General features: G+C 48.7%; 1 protein-coding gene across 25 annotated transcripts in view; it reads right to left on the bottom strand.

The window, feature by feature from the left end:
- Positions 1-15,811, bottom strand: part of LOC117212313 (protein turtle-like) — a 155,703-nt gene that overhangs the window by 46,229 nt on the left and 93,663 nt on the right. For 23 of the 25 annotated variants that reach the window (XR_004488436.1, XR_004488435.1, XM_033457020.1 and 20 more), the window contains one exon: positions 14,867-14,910. The gene's annotated coding sequence lies outside the window, so the exon portion shown is untranslated. Of the gene's footprint in view, positions 1-10,858; positions 12,470-14,866; positions 14,911-15,811 lie in introns of those variants that run through there. The other 2 variants (XM_033457015.1, XM_033457017.1) reach the window with 2 other exon arrangements.

Below are 15,811 nucleotides of genomic sequence, written 5' to 3'. Positions count from 1 at the left end.
ATATCGTAGCCGTCAGATTTCAAGGAAAGTTAAGAGTCCACGATGATCTTCTTTATAGGCAGAATTATCCGGAAGCGATAAAATGGACTTCCGTCGTCTCGAATACGTCTTTTAACCGTCTCGAAAAAAAAGCGGAATCTGTGAAATGAAATCGATTAAAACAGTCAATGGACAAACCAGGACAGCTACGAGGTTGCACGGTTTCACAAGTTCGCCTCGCGATACCTCGGCCGTTCATTAATCGTTTTCGCCGGAACTACCTCGACGTCGTCATTCAGGCTGGTTCTCTCTTGCCATCCCTCGTTCCACGGTTCGTTTTACAGGCCAACTTCCGTGTAGCCTACAGGAGAATCATAGGTTGTATCTTCGACGCGGTTACAACCCGTCAAAGTTACCGGCCACGAGATTTTCACCCTTGTAAGTTTGCGAGGGACGTTGCGGGGAACGAGTGCTTGCAGCGAGTATGCAACTCTTACCAGGATTCCCCGTGTCGGCGAGCACCCAACCTAACCCGGCGATTCGGCGGTGATTACATCCGGGATAAGAACCGAGATGTACGGACGAGAAAAGATAAAGGGATAGAGGAGCGTGGATGTGACTTCGTCGAGGGAAATGAAGAAAAGGGGTGAAGTGCCGAAGGGATGAAGACCACGCGAGGGAGAATGAGAAAAGAGAGAGAAAAGGGGAGGAGGCACGAGAGACGAGCGTAAAAGAGGATTCGATCATGAACAATATGTGATACGATAGAAATGGGTTTTAAAGTGGAGAGTGTTTAAGTTGCGCCCTTCTCAGGGGAAATCTCGGAATATCGACTGCGCTGCAATGTTAAACATGCTAGACCCTCGGAGACACCTTCGTGCGACGCGAAGGACCAATTGCCGATCAAAGGTTTCAGCGATTTTCCTCTGGTTTCGCCCATGCTTTGAGTGGTAGTTGAAAGAGAACGAGAAAAATGGTGTTTCGATTGGAAAAGAGGAAAAAATATATCCACTTTACGCAAACCAAAGTCCAAACTGTCTTTGAAGAGACTCGACAGAACTCGAGAAGTCGAACGAAATTAGGAATTCATGTAGGTACTCCGAACGGATGTTGATAAATTTGTTCTCGTTTGTTTCTACAGGACAAAGGATCGATTCGGCGAGAACCGGTAATTTGTCGGAAACTACTCGAGGATTAATCCACGTTGACAGTTTGACTTACCGAATCAACAAAACAGTGAATTCTATGCAAATTCTACTCTCTTAGTCGAAAGAGACATCGACGGTAGCGGCGAGTGAAATCGGTATTAATTCCATCGTAGTCGATGGACGAGTTTATTTAGTCCTCGCCTTCGTAGTCTGCGGCGGAATTTCCGAGGAATCCGTCAGGGCGTTCGTTCAACGACGAAACGAATAAACTCTTCCTCGAAGCGCTATTGTCACCGCGAGCTGACCTACATACATCCACATTCTTTCACGTTCGTTCCGTCCAGAATCTTCGCGTATCGTTTACTTTCGAAACGAGCAAAAACTATGGAAAACTACGACGTTATAATAATCGCCTCGATTCATAAACTCAAAGTTATCGTTGCATTGCAATCACTGTAATGACGTTAAATGTATAACGTCAAATACGTATTCTCCGATTATCACTCGTACGCGGCCTAAAGCCTAAGATTTCACGTCCCGACACGCTAGAGGACAATTTCTCTTTACTTATGTCGATCGTTCGTCGAATCAAAGAAGGAGAGTGGCTGATTTAGCGGTCCTTTGAAATTATGTGCGCTGATTTGTGACGAAATTAGCACGATACACGCGATCACGTCGCTTGGGGCTTGTTGGCTCTACGATTCCTAACCGATAGCATCGCGAAACGAGGTACTTCAGACGAATAAACCTACCACCGGCCAAACCGGCACCCTATCGGAAAAACGACTCGTTTCGAGCTCGCGTGATTTCTTGCCGCACCAGACGACTCCGCGACAGTGCGCGTCGTGAAATTTCAACTAGCAAAACCAGAGGGAAGATCCGACGAATAATTCTTGGATGCTTTCGACCCCAGTGGATCGTGCAGAAGATCGTGACCGATTCTCGCCGTTCGTACAATTACATGATAAACGGGAAAATATTATTCGGACTAGCAACAATTCGTAGTGGTGCAAATTCGCAATGAAAATTTACTTTTCCAACAACGAAGTTGCGGTACATAATGGAAAGCAGCACAGCAGACCGTCTACGTTCCCGTAATGGCGATTTATGTGAACAAAAAGAAAAGCGGGCAGTGACGATTTTAGCGTGGCCCGACGAGGAATAAAATCGCGAGAACGCGAGTACTAACGTTTTTTCTTCTAACACCGAGCGGAACGACGAGTTTAATTACAGTGGAGCGAAGTGTTTGCGCGACGTACAGTCGTTATTCTCAGTACAGCTCGCGACTGGTCGCGATACATTTATGGAAAGGTTCCGACGATATTTGCGGTACACCATAGCGGCGTAAAGCTCAAAGCATTTAGCGTGCTAGCGGCGATTCGTAGCACTGCGCAACAACCGCGAGCCCCGCAAAACGCGTCGCCAGCACCAGCTGCGACAGCATCGTCACCTAGTCGACCGCAAAACTGCCAGCGGAATACCAAAATGCGACTGGCGAGTACGCTCACCAGGCATCCGTGAAATGATACCCGGCACGAGCTCGAACACGCCGAAATAACTGAAACTTTTGCGGCGGTGCCGGCGTGGCGATGGATTCCAAGGATTCTACCGCGTTTAGGGTTCGGCTACCTTCTTCGAGCGCCGATACGAAAGCTCGCGCACGCCTCGTATACCGCCCTTCCGCGATTTCCTGCCCGGTATTCCCTGCGATTCCTTCCTCGGCCTGCAGTTCCTCTGGTTCGTTCAATTCGTCGGTTCCCGGCCGATCGGAACGACGCGTCGAATGTTTGCCGGCTAAGCGAGAGAGAAAATCCTCTCCACAGAGATATCCTTGCGAGCTTCGCGGTTTTGGCTCCGAGTTTCCTGTATATTCGATTCTCGATGTAATAACGTTAAAGCTCTCGGTATATGCACTCACTCGACATACGAAAGGAGTTCGACCGCCTCTTCCACCGTTATGAAAGATCGTAAAACTTTCCATACGATGAAACGGGAGAAACAAACAAGAAGCACGGCGCATTTCCTCCCGCTCTTTTAATTCCTTCTCCCGGGGGCGGAGCAACAGCCGGCCGTTCACCCGGGAAAGAAAAATTTCAATTACCCGCACCCCCGAGTTTCTTACTTCTAGTTTCCGTGTGCCGGATGGTACCTATAGGTTTCGTCGTAAAACGGTCGCAGCCCGGCCAGCCGTCCGCCGAGAATGTAGAACAAATCCAAAGTTGTCTCATCAACTTTTCACTGGCCGCATACCGTTCCTGGAAGCTCGTTCAGTTATTCATTCGTGCGCTGGCAAAACGACTTGGCCACCAGGTCGTAAGGTCGGCGATCGATGCGTCCAACATGCGCTTTGTTTTCCGCATGCTACGAGCAACCGGAACGCGTTTCTTTTGTCGATATCCAACTCGATTATCGAAATTCGCCGATCGTTTAGATGGTCCATGCGAAATTACGGTGCCGCAATGCGAATCACGTTGGCGAGCATTTATGGAAGTTGTCGGGGCCGGTGACGTAATCCAAAAAGAGTTAATTATCCTCCGCTATTAACACGCTCTAACAATACGCTTAAATCGTGGGGCAAATAAAGTACTGTACACGGGCTGCTCGTAATTTCGCGCTTAATTAACGTTCTTCCCTCTGGCACGTATCTACACCGACCTCCTTCTTGTCGATCCATCTTTCCCGAGGTGCGAACCTCGGGCCAATGATTTCGAGGTTAACGCGGCAACGGGGATGCGTTAAGCGAGTCGCAATTTGGACGGACCATTCGAAAGCGTCGAATGAGCGAGACGAAGAAAAGAGGAAACAGGGGTTCAGAGGTGGAGGAGCTGGCTGATCTTTCTTCTTTTCTTTTGGACGCGTTAAGCAGTGAAGGAAGGCAGTGGGGCCACGAAGAAAAAAGCGAGACATTCGGCTCGTTCGGGGACATTCGACCGGGGAAATACCTGGAAGGAAGAAGACGTCGCACGAAGTCGAATCTTTATCGACTCGGTCAGCTACCCGCAGCTGCAATTGAATCAAATGTACCATAGGGAAGTGCACTTAACCGTCCCTCTTGTCTCTTTTCTTCTCATCTCTCTTTCGACCGTGCTGCCACCGGCAGTCACTGACGCCGAACCGGCTTCTCGGAGGCGGCGCGCCAATAAGCTCATTCCCGGACCAACAGCGCCGAAAGGGAAATTGCTGTCACGAGAATTTACTCTGTCCACCGTATTTTTCCCCGAGAGAAACCAATATCGCCACGGTTCGACTTCCACTGGGTCAGCCGATCATTCCCTCTGCCATACCATCGGGCTTTCAAATCGAACGCATTTTCGGTTCGTGATCCGAGAGTACTTTGATTTACTGGATCTATGAAATTTTCCTCGTTCGCGATGTTCCCTGTGGGTCGTACTTCGTACATCAAACGTCAAAGGTTTGCAAAGTTTGAGTCCCAAGCAGCGTGATCGCGGTGTTTAGATTTTGTGTCGAAAAGTCTCAGTACATCTGAACGCTACGGACGACTGACGGTATTTTGTATTTCATTGTTATTTTGTCAATAATTTTTATTGAACAAAACTTGAAATATTTATAAACTAATAGTACGCATATATAACAATATAAACGTATTTCATAAAATAACAAATATGACGGGCGCTATTGCGCCGTTTGTTTCTCTTTGCAATCGATTAGGACAAGCGCTATCGCGAAGTTCTGGATTTCTCGACCCTATTTTTTCAAAGACCTCTGAGACTCAAACGGTTAACAATAACATCGCGTGATTCTATTAACTTCGATAGAAATGGTCGAATTGAAATTTCGTGCAAGGTACGGAGTAACTTGATGGTTTCTTCGCCGGTCCAGTGCGAAACAACGTAAGCACTACGAAGATATCTGACGCGTAGGTTCGCCACGATTCCTCGTGAATTATTGCCCCGTCTCGGCGGTATGCGGATTATCAAGTAGAAAAGTTCTCGCGAACATCGTAAATTCCGGTAGCACCGTAGGGCGTATTTTATCAGACGTTTGCCGGGGCATTGCACTGACTCGAATCCGATTTACCTAACCAAGTTTTAACATCACGTCAACGAATAAATAACGGATGATAAGACAGTTCTCCCACATTATGATATCTAGACGTTGAGCGCGTTCGCTACATCCGCTCTCAACCTCGTGGATTTGGGGACCGCTGACGTATCGAAAGTCTCCTTTAGCGATAACTCACGACGACGCGACGCTGCGCGTACAAACTCAAACACAGGCACACGCCCGCATACACGTAGCCCTGTAACAAGCGTAAGCCACGGAAACAAGGATGGTCGTGCTTAAGCGGCGTCTACGAGCTGCCTAAAGCACGTGGTGCAAACTTAACCGAACACGAAGTTTCAAACAAGTCCGCTTGTACAATACGGAAGCTGGTCGTTCTAACCAGACGGAGACACGGCTAGGCGTCGCAAAGAAAGAGAAAGGAAACTGCTGATGATGGCGGCGATGCCATCGAGAAAGCCTGCTCCACCGTTATCGGGTTAAAGAAAGGCGCGATACAAGGTAACGTAATCGTCGGAGGCTAAGAAGCTCCGAGCGGTGAAGAAGAGTCGACGACAAGGGTGTGTCTCAGCTACGATGGATATGCGAACGCGTTTAAATTCCGCTTAAAAGTCCATTAAGACCGAATTAGGCGGCCTGCGTCTACCACTTCCGAGATCATCTCGTGATCCAGCCTGTACGAAATCGCCGCCGTAACTTTTGTATAATGCTACCAAGGGAGATTTGTCGCTCGCGTCGCGTACAGCTATGTGAGGTAGAGAACATCGAGGTCAGTTTAGCCGTGACAAAAAAAAAAAAAATTCAGCGCAGAATATACCGGGGCCCGGGAAAAAATCAATACAAACTATATTCATTTGGGTATTAAAATGTTTGTAGAACCGGACAAAAGAAAAATTGACTGGACAAGGTTGACGTCGGCGGTGATAAACAGCTACTGCACTGGCATTCGAGTGCTCGCGTCCATTGCATGATACCGTCATTGTGCTTAGTTCATTTACGAGGATAAATCAATCGCGAGGATGTTTCTGCTTGGAAATCAACGCGATCCATGTTCGTGTTTGAATGTTTGGTTCTCGCATCGAAAAGTTCGCTGGAAGGTGCTATCGAGGAAACATCACAGCACGAAGTCCCCTTAATTTTCAAAGCGCAGATGATACAAAGAGGCTGGATAGTTGGATCGATGCATCCTTTGAAAAGTTGGTTGGAGGAATCCGTCGCGAGAACGCGACTGCAGACCGCTCGAGTTTAATTGCGTTTCACACAGAAACACGGTTAACTGGATGACCGGGTTTAATTACATCGTTCGCGGCTCCAAAGTGTAAATGCAATAGATGCCGGCACGCGCGCGGTTACAACGCGCAATTGAAGGTTTTATGAAAATCGATTTTCCATAAAGCGACGCGTTCACGTGCTACGTTAATCCGGATAAATTTGCGCACCATGGGCCAATAACGTTGCACGCGTACGACGCGTTCCAAGGCTCGTCCCGAGTTCTTTGGTTCTTGAGTGGTTTTCGCATGTTCGACAGGGTTTATGAGCGAAGAGTTACAAACAACCGCGGCGGTTAACAAAAATGGAACAATCAACGAGATGGTATCGTGGAAAACGTGGAGGACACAGGGTTTTCGATTTCTTTGTTCGATTCATAATTACAGCGGATGTTCCTTTAACTGAGACCCAATAGCATAAATTAAATCTTACTCGGCGCGAACGTAATCTAGTTACCACCCGTGTACTTCTCTTTTTTTGTTATAATTAAAACAATAAACTAACGTATAACTTATACCGTTTCTAGAATACGCGATGCGTAACGTCATCAATTCGTCCACGCCTGTCGTCCGCCACTTGCCGTTCTCGACATATTCATACCGACATCAGCCCCGATGTTCGTCTCTGCGGAGAATCCACGTTCGTCGATAACGTTCGATTATCAACGTTTCGTTAGAATAACAACTTGTTTTAAGAGGGTCGAATTTTATCTCGTACGCCTTTATTTTACTGTTAGCTTGATCGAATAAGCCACGGGAATACCGGATTTCCGAATATATCTGTGTTTCCACTCCTTCCATTTGGATGTTTCCGTTCGATCGATCTATTCGAATCCAGGTAGCTGCACGTTGGCGTGCACGTAGCTGGATGGAGGCCGAGGTGGCACGTTACCTGCTCGTGGTCCGAAAAAAGACCTTCAACTTTCGACCTACGGAACCAAGAGGAAAAGGCATCGCGTGCTCGAGGAATCAGCACGATCTCGGGCCAGAATTTCGATCGGGTCTTGCGTCGCCACTCGAAGGACAGATATTGTCTTGGCCCTTGTCAGTGTGTCAGATTGGGTAGAAAAAATCGCGAAGGAACCGCTGAATAAATTAACCGTTACGTGACGAGCGGATCGTGTCCGAGACCGGTATTTAATTTTTAAGCAATCTCCTCAAAGATGAGGTCATGGACGTTTTATAGATTTCGTTCGACTGGAAAAAGGAGTTTTCTTCCTTCTACTCGAAACAAAGAAATCAAACGACCGTTCGTGCTCGTACTACGAGTGCGAGATCAAGGAATTAATAATAGGAGCAGCAGAAACTGTCTAGGAACGGTGGAACGACGAAATCGGAAAAATACGAAAGTAGGGAGTACGGCGTGGTGGATTTGCATGATTGGTCAATCAATACCCTTCTGCTGTTGATAGCCGTGCTACTAGATAAAAACCATTCGACAACAATGACGATGCATTTATTCAAGAGTAACGATTAAATTTCATTCCCGCGGTCCTGAGTTGAGCGCAAACGTTCGTCGATACGACGAATCGATTCCTGAAGGAAGCTGGACGAAAACACGATGATACTCGCTCCACTTTCCCGTTTAGCCGTTCGATCAACTCGCGTAATAAGTTTCACCGGTTGTATAGGCAGGGGTGGACGCAGGATTCGAAACGAAACACAATTCCGCAGCGACAGCAGTTTTTAGTCGATTCGAGGCGCCAGGGAATTCCGGCCAGGCGTATCGGGTCAAGAGAGATTAAACGAGAATTTGGTCGGCAGAAACGCGCGAGATACACGGCCCTCTGTTGTAAGCGCTACACCGCGAACGACGATGCCGTTTCCCGTTCGAAAAACCCCATCCCCTCAACTCCGTTAACGTTGCAATTGCAGCGGCCGTGTACAGCACACGAGTACCCCCTTGAAAAACGACCATGCCAGTGTCGTTCCCGGGAAATAGTTTGCGTTTTATACGACCGAGCGAAAAAGTTACGCTGTCGCGCACCGGTTTTCCGTTAAGGCGGCGTTTTTCTCCGAATGTCGACGTGCAATTTCGCTCCACGGGAAAATAGCCGGCCACGAGAAGGGTAACGATTTCGATTCGCGGTCAAAATTAACCGAAGCCTGCTGGCTGATATTCGAACCGCGCGGTGCCATCGCAGCGAATAGTTGCGTCGACTCCAGCAGTTTCAGCAATTTTATTCGCTTCACCTGGCTAGCTCGCTAACAAAATGCAATTTAATTCTCCTTGATTGTATCGCCAGTCATACCAAGAATCCTCGTATGCGTGCCTGTGCCAATTTACTATCGGCGCGGCGTGTCAGCGAGAAAAATTGAAGTGCACGTTTAAGTCGCGCTTTATCGTAACGTCGCGTTCCGTCGTTATCGTACTTAACCAAACCGTGCTTCGACGCTGAGTTTATATCTAGTATACCGAATTATTGTTTCGAGTAACGAGCGCAACGAATTGCGGGGAATGTTCGGTACGTTGAATTAACCAGGAAAATTTAGTTACTCGAAATATTAGCGAGCAAACGGTTAGAGTGGCTACTACATAAAACCGGGCAGCAAGCCTGATTGCGTTGAATTCATCTCTCGTATATAATGAAATCCGAAAGGTTAATTACGTTGATATAAGTTACAAAACGAGGAAATAATTAATTCGTCGGGTTACCGATAACCCGAAAATAATTCTCGCGACTACGCTTATAAATTTAACCGTGTTAAAAGGAGATATTAAATCAAAACACGTTAAAAGGAGATGCTAATTCGAAAACGAATAGCCGTGGCTGAGTACTACTCACGCAGACCGACCCTATTAGCAAATGCAATTCGACCGATTGCCGGTACCACGCGTACTCTATTAAAACGGGAACCAACCTCGCATTAATCCCGCCGATGTTTCTCTATTTTTCACCGTTCACGAGGATCGTGGCAACGATACGGTGATCGATCGACACCTTGCGGCTATGGAAATGACGATTCGACGCGGTGAATCGATTCGGGCACAGGTGCATAAGCGACGTAGAGACGTTTCGACGTGTAACGCGACACAAGGCTCGATAATTCTCGAACCAAGAGCCGTAGGCCATGTGTAACAACCTCATAAGTTAGTCGCGGGAGGAAAAATCGCCGGTACGCACAAATTACCGCAAATTGATAGTTAGCGAGGTTGTAAGTTATATTCGATCAGCTCGAAGAGAGAGGTTTGCCAGTGGTTGGCTGCATCCAACGGACCGTAAACGTGCTCTTCGTGCATTTCCTGGCTCGGATACATCAAAGGAGTAATGAAATCAAGCATGCCGCCAGGTATTCTAGAAGATCGATTTCTGACTCGATCGATCGAATTTCGTTCCGACGTTCCGAGATACATTCGCGATTCACAGAGAATATTATCTTCTTTCATCGCGTTCTGCCCTTTTTCCACGGTCCGACAAAACTTCTAATTGCGAATTTATTAACGACTATCGATGGCTGATGGAAAAAGCGACCTCCATCGCAACGTGCGTTTCGTCAATTACGAAAAACTCTTCCTCGGTATTACTTTGCGACAACTTTTTCGTTCGAAAAAAACAACTCGACTTTTTCAATCGAAAATAGATACTGCGATATTTTACGCCGTAAACGACGAAGCAATCGATAATCGATGTGCCGATCAATCGCAGGCAAGCGTTTAGCGGTAAACAGGCTGACAATGTTCGTGCAATCAAGGAATAAAGAAGATTGGTCGGAATCAAACATGAGTCAGAGTCGCACAATTTCTCAAACGCTAGATCGTCGTAGTCGTGAGTCTGAGCGCGATATCTGAAGGACGATTAATTCTGCTGAAAGCGAGATCGGTGCGGTACCGTTTTCGTGGAGATGGCAGCTGGATGGGGTCATGTTGCTCGGAAAACCGCGAGATCCACTAGCGGTTCGATGTAATCGCGTTTAAAATAATTGCGCGCCTAGAATTCGATCGATCGGGACGGGCAGGGGGTGGATCCAGGTGTGAGGCGTAGTTCCAAGTTCGTGGCACGAAAACGCCAGCCCGCGGCATATCCTTGCACTGCCCTTAACCCGCCCTTCGCGCCGCGGCCTCAGCAAACCTAACCTGCGCAGCCGCGTTGCAACTTGCATCCAGCATGGAGCGAGGCCATGTGCGCTATTAAATCCATCGAGAAGAAGAAACGATGGGTCGACGGCGGACGTTGTGGCAGCGAAAACGACGAGGCGATACACCACAGCAGGAAATAGGGTTGACGGCGAAACGGACCAACAACCTTGAAACAACCATTCACATCGATGCCGGGAGAATTAACGTTTTCGATCCGAGAGCTTTCTCTCGATCACGCGGTTAGCTTTTATGCACCCATCGGATCCTCGCGACAAAATCCCAATGCTAAGAGACAAAAGGAAAAAAGAAAAAGGATACGAGGGAAGGAGGAAAAGAATCGTGTAGCAAACGTGAAAGCTTACCACGAACCCGATAAGTCTGTATCCTGAGTTTCTTCTCTCGCCGGGGTGTGGTTCCTTGGCGTACGGGTGGGGCCAGGATCACCCCACGGGATTAAGGATTTTGGACTTGGCTGGATTCAGGAAGCTCGTGCCTGTCTCTGTACGCGTCTCTTCGAGTATACGTCGGGGGTTGGCGTATGTATGTGTCGGAGGGACACAGCCGCGCGCGTGGTTGTTTCTAGGTGTACGCTGCTATAGAGGTTAACGGCTAAGGCGGGGACGCGTGTGGGAGAGCGCGTTCCTTTCTGGCATCGACGTGGCTGTGTAAACGCACATTCGCGTCAGAGAAGTTGCGATGGATCAAAGGGAAAGAGGACGGAGAAAACGCGTGCAGGTTTTTGACCGTACGTGCGTGTCGTGCAAGCGAGTACGCGTGTCCCTAGAACGAGACCTCGTAGGTAGTGCACGGTACTTGCGCACGTGTGTTTCTACGGGATGATCGTTGTGTATGTGCGTAGAAGGACGATTTTCTAGGTGGTCGTGCGTCGATTCGCAAACCAGTCGGAGAACGGTGTCCGGGGATCATAAGGCGAAACGGGTTTTAAGGTTCTTTTGGATGAAACGGAATAGGGCGAGGGGGTCGGTCTAGACGAACTCCTGCCTTCGCTAGGACATTGTTACTCTCGGTAGATTGTTTCGTCACTGAGAGATTCGACCGATGGTAACGCGATCCATTCGCGGCAGCCACCTCCGCCTATTTTCCACGTTCTTGACGGCCTGGTCAGGACCCGTCAAGGTCCTCACCAGAATGTATCCTTTGCCTCTTCCGCTCCTTCTTTCCACCGTTCGTTTCGTCTGTCCTTCTTTTACGGTCCGTTCTTAGTCACGTGATGCATCGCGCCGCGACATCGTACGTGCTACCACCCAATGAACTGATCGTGTCACGAATTCGCGTGCACCATCGATTCACCTCACGGTTCACGAACTTTGGTCGATCTTCGACGACATTCGCTCCTTTCGTCAGTCGCGAAACTCGACCGCACCGTGTTCGCGCCGGCTTAGCGACGAATAGGACACCGCCAGATCTCCGACCTTCGATTCAGAGATTCGAGGTCGATACGAGGCGTTCTCACGATAGACACAGACTAAAAAATTGTTTCCCTCTCGCTTCGACACCGACACTGATAACTCGACGCTAACGTCGTACTTGACTTGCACACCGTTCGCAGCACAGTTCGCGAACCGTTGGCCGAGTTAGCGCACTCTGTTTCCTCGCCTCGTGTTGTTCTTCCAAGAATCTCTTGGTTTCGTCTGACGGAAAAAAGATCGCGGCGTTGCTGTTCCTTCCGATAAGGCCGCGAAGTCACGACTGCGACACAACGTTCGTGCAACGAATCGGTCGCGGCGGATAATCGCGCGCGCCTCCGAACATCAAGGCGATGCGTTTCAAAAGCAGCCGATAGTTCTGGAGCGGGCAAATCGTTCGACACTCGCGGAGCACGTTCGCGCGCGCCACGATTCCGATAAAATTCAGTAGAAAAATCGCGAAGAGCGCGTCACACACCGCGAGGGAGTAGTTGAAGGTACCGCTTGGCTGGCGGTGGTGCGCGGCGCCATGACAGTGTTCGCTCCTCTACTACCGCCCCCACCAAACAACCCCCACTGTCGGCGCACTCTCTCAACCCCTCTTCTCCCAGCGAACCCCTTCGGAACCCCTCGGCACCCCGCCGACCCGACTTTTGCCTCCTCCGCAGCTACGGATCCGTTCCATTCGCCCCGCTGTGCCTCGTCTTTCACCCTCTCCGACACCCCCTGACGTCCCTTGCCGCGATTCGCAATGCCTCGGCCCCACCAACGCAATATTGATCGGGCGGAAGGGCGGCATCCAAGCTCGTAACGACTTTCAGAGGTGCCCTGGCCACGTCCCTCGTGTCATCCGCCTCTCTTTTTTTCTGTCCATCTTCTCTTCTTTTCACCCTCGTTCATCCTTGATTTCTTTCTTCATTCACCATCGTAAGAGATTTCTCGCGTCTGCCTCTCGCAAAACAAATTGTTTCGGAAGGATGTTTATCCGTTTTTCGTCGACTAACAGCCGATCTGTCACTTCAGTAATAGATTTCTTTCCACGGATCGCACGTGGGGCGTCGCGTGTACTCCATACGACCAGACGGTCGACCGCTGCTTCACCAAAATCTACTCCATCGGTTCGCGGCGAGCATCCGCGTTCGTTTGTCCGCGAGTCGCTCGATTATTTTTCTTGGTCAAACACATAGCAGCGGTTTGCGCTGCTGCTCCCATTATAATTTAATTGAATCCCTTCGCACGTTTGCGACGCCCGAACTGTCGATGCTTCGAACAATCAAATATTTAAGCGAGTTCTTCGTTTGCGTTCAGTGTTCAGGACGCGGATTCATCGAGTTAGGGCGAAATTTAAAGCCAAGTGACGCGTGAAATTTAATAAAGTACACGCAAGTTCCTGCACGGCAGTGAACGATGATGCGTATTTCGCGGCGAGAATCACGCGTCAATTTCATCGTTTGTTCGGTGGCGACCAACGGTTTTGCGCAAACTATCGCAGCTATCTTAGAATTAACATGCATTGATGCACGTATGCACGCTGGCACGATGTAGACATTAACAATTCAAGCATATGACTTTTCGCCGGATCAAAGAGACTGCTGAAATTTCACGATTCACCGTACTGGAAACGACCGCCGTCTGTCTCTTCGATCACCTTCCAAGTGCCTAGTCGCCTCTCGCGGAAACTTTTTCGCATCCCGACATTCGCTGCTACCGAGCGCGCGATCATCGACGTCCTCCGCTGGAATTGTCTCGAACCAGCTTGAAGAATGGAAAAGTTTTCGGGACGTCGGGAATATTTTGCGCCTTGTTGCTTTTCGCTATCTGCCTGACTTTTGATTGTTTCTCACCGATGCCCGAGAATAGCGCGAGAAGCGCGAATCACAGTTGGCGATTATTCCAAGGCTCTGCAGCTTCCCCGATACTTAAACTTTGAATAAAAATATACTGAATCCGAGCGTGCTGCCAACAACTTGACGGAGGATAATTTTAATTCGGTGTGAATGCGACACGACGAAACGAGACGAGAAGAGACGAGACGAGACGAGCCGAGCCATGGCCGATAAAAATACGGAAGAGCGTGGGTCGCGTTATAGATAATAAGGAGATAGAACGCAGGCTTGGTTCGTAAAGCTTTCGACACCTGATCTCCCTTTCTAGGTAGACACAATGCGAACCACTCGCATGGAGCCGTTCAACCCTCTAGATCCGCGTAAGCTAACCTTTTGTCTGGATCGCGATGAAACGAGTGCTTCGCAGCCCCCTAAATAACGTTGAACGTGCGTGGCTTGCATTCGTATTCAGTGTTCGGGAGGCGTTTCTTTGTAACACGAATACGTATTGCTGATTTATCTCGAGCGAAAGATAACGGGATGTACATTACCGCGCGTGGCTGGAGAAAGCGGAGACTCGTAATAAAAGAGCCGAGAAACAAAGAGAACCGAGTACGAATAAGCGCGTGTCGAATGTTAATTCCGGATGCAAGATTTTTCGTTTCGATCTATTATCCAATTGGACGGGCCACGATTCAGCATCTGTCGAACGCACGGATCCTTCGCAATCCCTAAATAACGAGCGAATGCATTGTTTCGAGTGGTATCTGACGGTGCGCAGAGAAGTCCCGTAAAGAAAAAAAAAAACGTTGTGTTCATGCATATGCAAGCAACTTAAATTTATGCGACCCTTCGTCCCGTATCTTTATTCAGCTTCTGACTGTATCCTCTTTTCCGTTGCGGGGAAAGAAAGGCGGAAAACATAAACGAACCGCGACGTAACGAGTGCAAAATACGAGACCTCGATAAAAGAACGGCCAGGGAACGAACGTCCGAGCCGAAAATCCTGGCCGAGTTTACGGAAATATTATTCCGCTTTCGTCGAGCTACTCGCAAACTAGCTTCGCGTGTGATTTTGCAGCTCAATGGCGGTGTACTGTTATTAGGAGAAACTTACCCCGCGAGTGCGCTCGCCCTGGATCCACAGAGACGCCTTGGGATCTGAAACAAAAAGAAACAGCGGTTAGTTTCGGGGATACGATAGCCGAACTGCTGGCAGAACTTTTGCAATTTACAGCCTGGAAAATTCCCGTAAGAGCGATCGCGTGACCAAAAGGAGGCAGTACGAGGTCGTCGGAAACAACTAGGCGACCAAGGGGAGGTGGACGCGGGGATGTTACACGCCCTTCGACGTCAACGAGAAAACAGAGTTGAAAACCTGGCGACATGTAAAAGGGAAAACCGAAACTGTGGCGCCAAAGTATCTCGATTCTCCGGAGACTTCGGAAATTCTATTGTAACCGGGTTTAATCGGCGAATGACGTGGAGCGCCTGCACAACCATATTCTGCTACGATCGCAAGGAGATGATAAGAGTCGGCCAGCAGACCATCGACCGATCTCTAATCGACGTCGCGAAATAAATACGAGAAGATTTGCAATTTCGCGCAGCGATTTCGACTTCGATTGTGATCCTGGAAAACTTTCCCAGTCCTGCAAACAAACAAACGTTTGTTCGGCCTAGGAATCGAACGTCGTGGTCGCTTCGTTCTACACGCGATTCCCTAGATCTGACTTTCAAACGTCAGAATTCTTACGTAACGCGTCACGAATTAAAAAACGTACGTACGTCCCTCGATATCTTCTCCATGGCGAGTCTCGTAAAAAATGAAATAAAGTACTGGGAAAACGATTATTTTTAGAAAATTGTGCCCCAAAAAGAAGCGAGTTCTTTTTAATTGCGTCGAAATGGTTGTTCGCGGAGGTTACTCGCGCTGTTACTCGCGTTGCCATAAATTATCCGCTCGAATTCGTCCACTGCGTTTCCTAGGAAATTGGATTGGCTGACATTAATGCGATGTTCGCGGCTCAGCCACCCGGTAGTTCCGTCGCAGAGATGCGTT

Source organism: Bombus bifarius, unplaced genomic scaffold (genome assembly GCF_011952205.1).
Source record: "Bombus bifarius isolate JDL3187 unplaced genomic scaffold, Bbif_JDL3187 scf7180000008288, whole genome shotgun sequence".
Lineage (NCBI taxonomy): Eukaryota > Metazoa > Arthropoda > Insecta > Hymenoptera > Apidae > Bombus > Bombus bifarius.
The sequence above is the reverse complement of the archived record's forward strand: the minus strand, read 5'-3'. Positions and strand labels throughout refer to the sequence as shown.